Here is a 10,637-nt window from a genome sequence, read left to right on the forward strand (position 1 = left end):
AAATGGAGAAACAAAAAATGACACTAGATTATAATAAAACCTGAAAAAGAAACACTAGCTGGTATGAACAGTTAAATATTTTTCCTTCTTACAACAGAAGTGAAATTTGAAATCCTAGAATACATGTCAATCTCCACATTGAGAAGGTTTCATTATCTATAAATCATACATGCTAATGCTAATGCTATATATGAGCATACCTAACAAAGGTTGCAGCCCATTCTTGAGATGTACGAGTTGTTACATGCATGAAATTATGCTGGTGTCTCTTTTCTCTTTCATCAGCTGGCATATTCAAATGACCACGATCACGAGACTGCATTTGATTCAAAACAATGTCCAATGCATTATCCCTTTAGCAATGTATTTCTACTTCAATATAAAGATATATTATTTTCTTTATTTCCTATAAAATAGAAAACAATGAGTTCAGTTATAATTAGAAACATAAGTTGTTCTTCAGGATCATTATTTGCCCAAGAAAATTCTATTTACAACATCAACCGGCAAAGCATAGGCTGGATCTATGGCTTTCAATCCTGGATATTCAAGAAGTGAAAGTCCTGCATCAACCATATTTCATGTCATAAAAATAAAATGCAAGATAAAGACCATTTAATTAGAACCTAATGAAATTCAGGGCACAAGCCAAAGAGATAACTACACTGTTTCCTAAATTCCTACGTTCAAAATTTCATAGACAAAAAAAAATGCAAACCCATAGAAGTGATTACTCAACTATCCCCACGTGTCTCTCTCTATTATCTTACCCTTCCTAAACTATGAAATAGTACCAATTTTATGAACAGAACTTATAATAGAGGACAAATAGTTAAATCCGAAATTTTGGCATTACAGATGCTTTCAAAATGCAATGCATCCTAGACTGTTAACTTTCATAGAGAGAGGGTGGCATGCAAATTCAAAAGAAAATGAAAGAACTCAAGTAATTTTACCAGCTACACCAAAGTATGTGTGGTAGACATCAACTGCATCATCTGGTCTATCTGAAATTCCTCCATTTTCTACATCCTGAGATTACAAAAATTAACCAAAATCCTCAGAGGTAAGAGTGAAAATGTCCCTGTTCCCAACATGATGATCTGAAAGATAAGAGTACTTTGCATAGTTATAAGATTACCTAGCAGTCTAAGATGAACTTCACAAGTTTTTCCTTGTTAATCTAATGTACTCTGTCAATCATGATCAGGCTAGAAAGGACCCACCATGAATAGCAGACCTAGTTAAGAAAACTAATTCAATAGGCTTTAAAAAATATTTGTTTCTTTTGCCACTTGAGACTAGCTCAAATGATTCAATGAATAAGTGGAGGTCCAAGATGCAGGGCTCTAAATGTATCTTATAAAAAATAAACAAAGCAATTTCTTTTTAAATAAGAATTCTACATACATCTGGAAGTGTCTCTGGGCACCCATTAAGACCTCCAGATTTGACTTGCCGCTCACACAACCACCACCCGAGAAGGTCTTTGTCGATATGATGCAGAGACCCTGTAATAGCAAGAGCTCCCTCACAACAGAAAAATGCAGTGATGGTGATAAAACATCATTGTTATTCTTGACTGGACTAAATTTAACACGCTGACAATAGAAGTAAATCACACGAGGTATAAATCCAAAATCAAAACTTAATAAACTCATATTGCAATAGACTTGTAACTTACTTTTCCCAGCATGAGACTCTCCACCCGGTGTACATCCAAATCCACCATCCAGGTTTTTGCAACTAACTATATACTTCACAACCTTCTCAACATTAATTTTATTCAACTGATGCACCAATGCAAGGCAGCATATTGCAATATAGGAGAATCTAATGCAATTTAAAGACAAAAAAAAAATCAATGAATACTAACTTCAACAAAACAAGAGGCAAAGAAGAAAATAAGAGACAAGACTACCTTGTATCAACTTCACCCCATTCATCCCCGGAAAATGATCCATCTTCATTTTGCAACCCAGCAACATCTGACTTAATAGCTAAGTAACGCAATAAAGTTTAATTGAACTGTGCATTCAATAGTCATTACTAATAATTACCAATTTTGCTAAGTTATAAAATCTCATAAGGCAAGTAATCATCTATCCTTTTTTAAGCTAGCAAAGCTACACTACCTCCAGAATGCATAGCCAAAAATAAAATTAAACATTTGTAATAAGATGAAAGAAGATTTCTTTTCAAACTTGTGTAAAAGTAATTTGAACATAAAGAAATGGTAAAAAGGATACAATTTGACACCTTCTCAATGTCTAGAACATCAAGTTGTCAAAGAGGGCTAAAACTTGCACATCACTTAGGGTATACATTACATGTGGATCATGCCCAATGTTACCACCAAAAACCACCTGTATAAAAATAAATATATAAGGCAGAGAAACTAATTAGTGACCACTTTCTCCATAGCAATAACAACTTTAAGTTTTCTGTCTTAATCCATTCCTCGTCATCTAAAAGCCAATATATATTAAAAAAAAAAATCTTCAAAAACATCTTTTTACAAACCTGACTCATGTTGACAACTTATGAGCCATGAAATAATTTGATCAACATCCACAACATGAAGCTTTCCCAATAAGTCAAGAGTGGTGAGCCCCCAATATGCTCCATTCATTCTCAAATGCTCAATCACCACAGATTCAAATGACCCTTTTTTCTGATTTCAACAAATTTCACATACCTTTAGATATACAAACGTTATTCGATATGAGGGTGTAATTTGGGATAGAACAGACCTTTTCCACTGATACAATGTAATTGGCATGCTTCTCCGCCGCTAACTCTCCCATCTGCAAATTAAGCTTCAGTAACTTTCTTTCATTTCCCTTTTATGAGACCTGAACATAACATGTCCGTGTACATATATATATATATGTGTGTGTGTGTGTGTGTGTGACCAAAAGAAAAGGCTTACATTTGAGAAATGAAATTGATCTGCCAAGAAAAGGTTTTACTTCAGTAAAGCACGGTTTTGTAGAGACCTGGTTATTTTATGAAATCAGTGGTGAATCCTGAGTTGGTTTTAAAGAGGCCTCGACTAAGAAATCAAAATACACTCTAGTCTAAACTTCTCTAGCATGCCGATAAGAAACTTGAATGCATAATAAAAAAAATAGCAACAACTCTAATTTTTATGCTATCAACTATATTACTTTCAGCAGCTATATATACATATATATATATATCATATTTACATATAACAACACAGAGAGATACCATGGGAGAGAGGTGAGTTACCGTGAGTGTAAGTGGGAGAGAGAGATCAAACCCAGCTGTTCCCCAAAGCCCCCACAACGTACGTAGATCCCCATCCCCGCCATTGAGCCCGCATCTGAGACGAGGAAGACCACGAGCCCAGACCCACACCTCTTCCCCGTGCCCTTCTTCAAACTAGAGGCTTGGGCTAGTCGGAATCTCGCCAGAAAGTGCAAGAGGTGAACGGCTTCGGACCATTGGTTGACAGCCCTGGGTAGCGCGTATGGTGGTGAGCTCGTGGGGGTCGACGTTTCAAGGGCCGACGGTTCGATTGGGCTAGCACGTGTACAGCTCCGGCGATGGGACGATGGCCGTTCGGGCCTAGCAGAGGCAACACAGTAGTCAGAGAGAGAGAAAGAGGGCTTCGGGGAAGATAGAGGAAAAGAGGAAAAGAGAAGCTTTATGTTTTAGATTTTTTTTATTTACAAATTTTCTTATTTATTTAATTACAAAAAATCTGATACCTAATACACAATTTCTTTTTTATTTAAATTAAAATCATCTTGTGTGTGGCTGAAATAAATACTCAAATATATGTTATTTATATTTTTTCCAACTATGTACACACGTGGCATGCCACATGTTATACATTGTGTACACATCATATTACTTACTCCACATAAGCTTCCAAATAAGTATTTATAATAATAAAATAATATAATGAAAATAAAAAATGGGGGGAAAATTGAGCGGGAATGGTTAAAAAATTTCCCTCCATAATATACGTAGGTAAAAATCATTACCTACTGATATTATTGGTAGGTAAAGCTATGTTCCGAAATATAATATAATGGACTAGCATTTACCTACTAATATTATCTACCAATAAATATTGGTAGGCAAAACCCTACTTTCCCTACCAATATATATTGGTAGGTAAAATATTTGTAGGTAAAGATCAGATTTACAAATATAAATTCAAATTAAGACATTGCAAATTATATAAAGGCAGGTGTTTGCAACTTTTCAAGAGTAATTACTATGAATTAAGTGTAGTGAGATTATTATTTGGTTGCCATGACAGTGACTTGTCCATCCTTAGTGACTCTTAATGTTGTATTTTGCGATTTCTACTATCTTCTCTATGTTTAAAATTTTGAATGTCTCATTATTTTTAAGTTTAAAATTTAAAGAATATTATATTTTGTCATCTCTTTCTTCATAACTATTCTAATATTAGCAAACCCATAACTTATTTCTTGATGGCCTCACCTTCTTCTTCATATTTTTCTTCATTTTATCCTCTTTGAAGCTTATCTCTTAGTGTAAACTCAATTATCTAATTTTTTATAGCATCTTTATCTCTAAATATTATTTCTAATATTTGTAATTGCTTACTTTTTTAATGGTTATTTATATATATATATATATATTGTTTTTCATAGAAATTTAGGAATAGAAAGAAACAATTATTTGTTGGTACTCCAAAATAAGAGATAGTGACTGGAAGAATTGTGGCTGAGTTAGTATAGGTTGAATTGCAATTTCATTCTTTAATTTTTTTGGGATATTTTTGTTACATCAGTGATTGAAAGTATTGTTTATTCTCTTCATAATAATAACTAAGATTCATGTTTAATTTTTAGGTTTGTCTTTACTTTTGTATTTTCTTCTTTTAATTTTGATGCTGAATTCATGTTTTGCTATCTTATTTATAAATAGAATACATCTGCTCAGAGTGAGGAGCAATCAAACAATGTTCAATCAAATTCTCATGTTCCTTTCTCTGCAGTAATAATGATACTAATTACATGAAAATGATAAAATTTAGAACTTATAGTATTCAATATAAAATCACTTACTTCTTACTGATGGTGAATTTGTTTTATTGATATATTGTTAGAGTGTCAAGAATCACACAATTGACTCCAAATGCAAAATATTATATTGGATTGGATATGGAGAAATTATTGCAGAAGGCTATTTTGTTTCAAGTGACCCAAAGGATGAGGTTCACCATGTTCCTCTTGGGCCTAGTGCTATGAAAGTGGGGATAGATCTTGTGAGAAAGAATGATGCATTTTTATGGAGGCCTTCAGTAGTTATGTCTACTATAGAAGATGCTATAGGTAGTATAATTGCATGGCTAGTTGATAAAGTCATAATTAGTTAAAAAAAATTTATGTACTCTTTTAGATTATTATTAACTTTAAGTTTAAGCATTAATTATTTAAATTCTTATGTAGCTAAGCAAATCAACCCACAACAAAGACAAGTGCACAATGGATGATGAATTGAAGGATGGAGCAAATTTCATGGTTTACTTTTTGTGTATGTTGTTATGTTTTTGTTTTTCATTTTTGAAGTAAAAGATGTTCAAGATTATAGAACTTTATTATGTATGCTTTCAAACTTAAGTTAGAACTAAGATCTCATGAAGTAGCCATAGTCATGGTTTGAATTAGTTCTTGTTTAATGTAATACTTATGGTTTATCAATCTATTTAATATTACATTTTGTGATTAATTTTGATATTTTTTTTATCCAAATACGATAATAAAAACATTTTCATTTAAAAAAAACTTATGATTATCCTTACACAACACCATTAAAAATCTATTATCTAGACTAAAATAACAAAATTTCATTACTGGACCTTTAATATGACATTTATGGCTGTTTTGGATACATATTGTAAGTGTAACAAAACGTTATGATTTATATAATATAACAAACTAAAAATGCTATCAAAATAATCAATTATAACAGTTGAAAAGTGTTATGCAAAAAGTTTAAGATTAAACTTCAAATTTATAACCAGTTACTCTAACTAAACGTTATTATTTTAATATGATAGCAACAAAAAATGTGTTATTGAATACTTTAAGATAACATCGAACATAACATTCAAAAACTGTTATAGAAAAGACGAGACTTTTAATAACAGGGGCTATGTTAGCGTTTTGAGAAGTGTTATGAAAACTTCCGGTTAGCAGTTTTTAAGTGTTATGAATACTATTTTTTCTTGTAGTGCGTTCTACACCTTGATATTGAAAACACACTATATCTCACTACCCAAGTGTTTACAAAGCTTAAGATGGTAAGACTTTTATCCCAAAACCCTAGTGTTTCTCTCAAGAATAATCTAAGCAGCTTGGAGGCTCTGAACTGTGCTTGAAGAATGAATAAAATGGCTGAGTGAAGGGTCTTATTTATAGAATTTGAGGAGTGAAAATATCCTATTAAAAAAAAACTTAAATTCTTAAATAAACATAATTATGACAAGTGCCATGCTCTTAATGGTTCTGGAAGGTTCTAGAGTTTCTAGATCTTTCTTTTATTTAAACTTAATTTCATTATAACTATAATCCAAATTTAAATTTAAATAAAATAGAATCGTAACTTCTGTAGAAAATATCTTTGAATTATCTTATTAATATTTTTATTAAATAATTGAGGAATAATCTAACATAAAAAATATCCTAACCTCTAACTTCCTAAATCTCGTAACTCTAAACTCACCTGTAGTAAAATCAACATAACTGGAGCTATAAGATTCTAATTTAGATTGTCTTTATACTGTTAGAAAGCTAATTCAATTATCTACAACTTTTTAGAAATACTATTTTTCAAAATCCATAATATAACTGGGTCAAAAATAGGTCGAAAGTTACAATACCCTAAAGTTACGAAAAATCTATTTAATTATCTAAATAATAAGCTAATCCACAAATATCTTAACTAACCGTAAAATAACAAACTCTAATTCCCTAGGCTGATTTCGAATTTACTAAGCCCAAAATCTCATTGGGCTTTTGAGCTTTATGTAGGCTCGTCCATAACACTTTTTAATAATATCATAATTAATTTATTCTTATGCTACTAATATCATAAACAAGGCTACTAATCATAACTAATATCATAAACCCCCTTTTTCACAAACAATGCTATTAATATCATAAACCTATACTATACTATATTAATCATAACTACTAAAAAAAAATTAAACCTTATGTTATAATTAATATTTCTAAACTATAAGTTAAACTTATAAAATCCATAACTATTGTTATGAGTATCCAACTAAATCCCGACTTGACCCAATATCTGCTAAAACAAACATACTATAAGCTATTACTACCTACTACTACTACTATCTAACTAAGTAAAATTCTGGGATGGTACATATTATGATATGACTGCCTATTCATGTTTATGTGTGTTAAATATGTTTGTGGGCCCGTTTTCATTAAAAATGATATTTTCATAATTTTGACTCGTTGAGGGTATAACTGTAATTATATGTGTTATGTGATTGAGACCACATTATCATGTGGATATATTTGCAGTATTTGGCTTAAGTCGATCCTTATGAGCAATTTGGCGGAAAAATCACAACAGTGATTTATACCAACTCGGGGTGAGCCAAGGGGTATTTTGGTAATTATTGGAACATTGTTGAGGATAATGTTGGTGTTTCGACAATTAGAGGATTTAATCAGAAATTTTAAGTGTAAATCGAGGTTAGTGGGAATTAATGCAAAAGACCAAAATGCCCTTGAGGTTTGTTAAGAAAGGTAGTGTTGCGAGGGGCAAAGTGGTCTTTTGACCCCAAAAGTAGTGAAAATCTGCTAAGTGTTAGCAGCCCTTCCTCATATTCTAGGCTATTGTCAACCTTTACCCTTTAGTTTCCTCTTGAACACAATCAAGCTTAGAAAGCTTGGAAGACAAGGTTGAGTCTTTGGCACTTTGAGGAATTTAGGAAGGATATTGAATACAAGAAAGAGAATAGCAGCAGCTAGGATCATTTCTTGTCAAGGGGAGTTCAAATTCAGAGGAGGAAAGGAAGATTTTTTCCCTATTTTTCATTTCCAACTGCGGTGTTCTTGATTGAGTGATGCTGATGGAAATTCTTATGATTTGAGGGTTTCTATGAGGTGCCAGTGTTGATTTTGTTGGAGGAATCACATTTGGTGGTTGTATCAAGCTCAAAACTCAATCTTAAGCCCACAATTCATATTGTATTTTTGGATTTTGGGTAAGTTCTTAAACTCAAGGTCCAAAATGTTGAATCCTTGAATCTTGATGCGTTAGTGTGTTTTTGGGATACTTTGTTGTTGGTTTTGGTTGCCTAAGCTTTTTGCTACGTTTTGTGGTTGGAATTCTACTGGAATACTTGTTTTGGGTTGAAATTTGGTCAATTTTGGTAGAGAAATCGCGAGCTTGGAAGATTGGGGAAGAACACTAATGTTTTGGGCAATTTTTGGGTTTTTGGCGACCTAGTGCGACCGCACTAGTGTCCCAGAAATGGTGGTATTTGATTTCAATTTGGGGTTTTGTGGTGTTTGACGCGATGATACTGGGGTAGGGTGCGACCGTGCTAGTACCCAAGACACCCCAAAGTTTCTGTGGGACAACCGCGCCAGGTACCCCAAATGTGTATTTTTCTGAATTTTGGAAGTAATGCGCAAGGTCCTGAAAATCTGTTTTGGGGGCCCACTTGGGGGCTAGGGGGACGTTTCCAACGTCCCGTTAACCAAGAATAGTAATTGTAAGAATATGGTCTAGGATGAAGCTTAGGATTTGGATTCAATCCCTAATATGAGTATGTTTATGTTGTGACTAGATTTTCGCCAGGCTCGGGATCGAGATCATACTTGAGGCCGTATCGTCGTTCACACGAAACTCGAGGTTAGAAAATTGCACCCTTTTTGAAATTAGGGCTTGAGCCCCTGTGATTGAACATGGCTATAACTCTGTCTTGAACTATTTGTTTAAGTGTGAATAATTATGCTTTATATAGTTGAGTAATGTATGTAATGTATGTCTATTTATATCTATAAATGTGGTGCACACTAGTACGGCCCTATGGCTGCTTGAAAAGAGACTGGAGCGATAGTTACGCCTATCCTGCTCTATATTTGGCTGAACGAAACAAGTGTGATATGCACTTGGGTGGTCCTATGGCCACATAAATGGAAAAAATATTGTCGAGTATTGTTTATAATTATTAAGCAAGCTGTTTATAGTTGTAATATGTTGATTGTTTGTGCTTAATTGAGTTATCGTGCTGGGCCTTGGCTCACGGGTGCTACGTGGTGCAAGTAAGGGCAAAGGAAAGTTGGACCAGCAATGAGTTAGAGAGCTTCAGTAGCATCGTGTACATATACGGCCTGCTCGACCACCATGGTCGAGACTTCTTTTGGAGATCTAGGGTTTAAGGGTTTTGCTGCTTAGGAGAGCTGGTATGTATTGTGTTTATTCTCCCTTGTATATACCAAATCTTTTAATTAAAAGTAACAATCGTTTGACTAAAAACTTATTGCAAAATTTTAATTAACCCAAACTACACGTTTTAATCCAAATGACTTGCCTAACGAGTCCAACGCAATTTTAAACACACAGTGTAACTGTCATTGTTTAGTAGGGCTTTACACTTGGATTCCATTATTATAAAATCATCTTCCCAACCATTCAAGTTACGAATCTCCGGAAAATAGGTCACTAGCCTCATTATATTAAGAGACCTTAACAAATGAATCAAAAGATCCAATAAACATGAATAGGAGGTCATGACTACTCAAAATTTAGACTGATCTACAAATGATCATCTTTTAAGATATGAATTCAATCTTTACGGTAACAGTAAGTTTATAAAGAAATTAATTCACATTGGTCATATCGTATATAATCTTAATTATATAAAGTTCCTTTACTACGATGTATATCCACATCAGTAATCCAAATCTAGATTACTTGCATCCATCTATATGCTCAGTAAACCATACTAGCAATCATTAATTAAAGATTCCATACTATACTATGTTGCTGACTATTTTATTTATCATGAATGATCTTAATTCTCTCGTACGCATACAATATCATATTCTTATAAATGAATATGGAATTTTCTGATATTTATGTATAAATTAATCAAACAATAATTACGATAATCAAATATAATAAAATTGTACTTTTATTTAAATCAATAAAAATATCTTTTCACAAGATTCTAGGGCACCAACCTTAACAATCTCCCACTTGACCTTAAAGCAGGTGAGACATCTCTCTCAATCTCATATTTCGTACATGACCCATAAAAGACTTTGTAGGAGGTGTTCAGGTAAACGATTCTGCCAGGTTTTGTTTCGATGCTATCTTCATAACTGTCACATCAACTTTGTGCACAATCTCTCTTACCAGATGATATTTTCTTTCTATGTGTTTTCTTCTCTAGTGTCTTCAACATTCCTTTGAATTAGCTAGTACTCCACTATTGTCACAATACCAGATTAGTGGCTTCTCCAAATCTGGAATTACTTCCAGATCAGTGTAGAACATCATGAGCCAAACCGCTTCCTTAGCCTCTTCACAAAATTTTTTATACTCAGTTTCCATCGTTGGTTCTGCAATACTGGATTGTT

At 33.1% G+C, this 10,637-nt stretch overlaps 2 long non-coding RNA genes across 2 annotated transcripts; both read right to left on the minus strand.

Annotated features, from left to right (window-relative positions):
- Positions 1-1,694: 1,694 nt before the first annotated feature.
- Positions 1,695-2,282, minus strand: LOC133803498 (uncharacterized). The gene is made up of 3 exons (XR_009877993.1): positions 2,250-2,282; positions 1,922-1,988; positions 1,695-1,833 (listed from the first exon to the last, which is right to left on the minus strand). It is a non-coding gene; the product is annotated as an uncharacterized LOC133803498 (long non-coding RNA).
- A 205-nt stretch (positions 2,283-2,487) lies between these two features.
- Positions 2,488-3,000, minus strand: LOC133803497 (uncharacterized). The gene is made up of 3 exons (XR_009877992.1): positions 2,933-3,000; positions 2,754-2,807; positions 2,488-2,674 (listed from the first exon to the last, which is right to left on the minus strand). It is a non-coding gene; the product is annotated as an uncharacterized LOC133803497 (long non-coding RNA).
- Positions 3,001-10,637: the final 7,637 nt, after the last annotated feature.

This window comes from Humulus lupulus, chromosome X (genome assembly GCF_963169125.1).
Source record: "Humulus lupulus chromosome X, drHumLupu1.1, whole genome shotgun sequence".
NCBI classification, from domain to species: domain Eukaryota; kingdom Viridiplantae; phylum Streptophyta; class Magnoliopsida; order Rosales; family Cannabaceae; genus Humulus; species Humulus lupulus.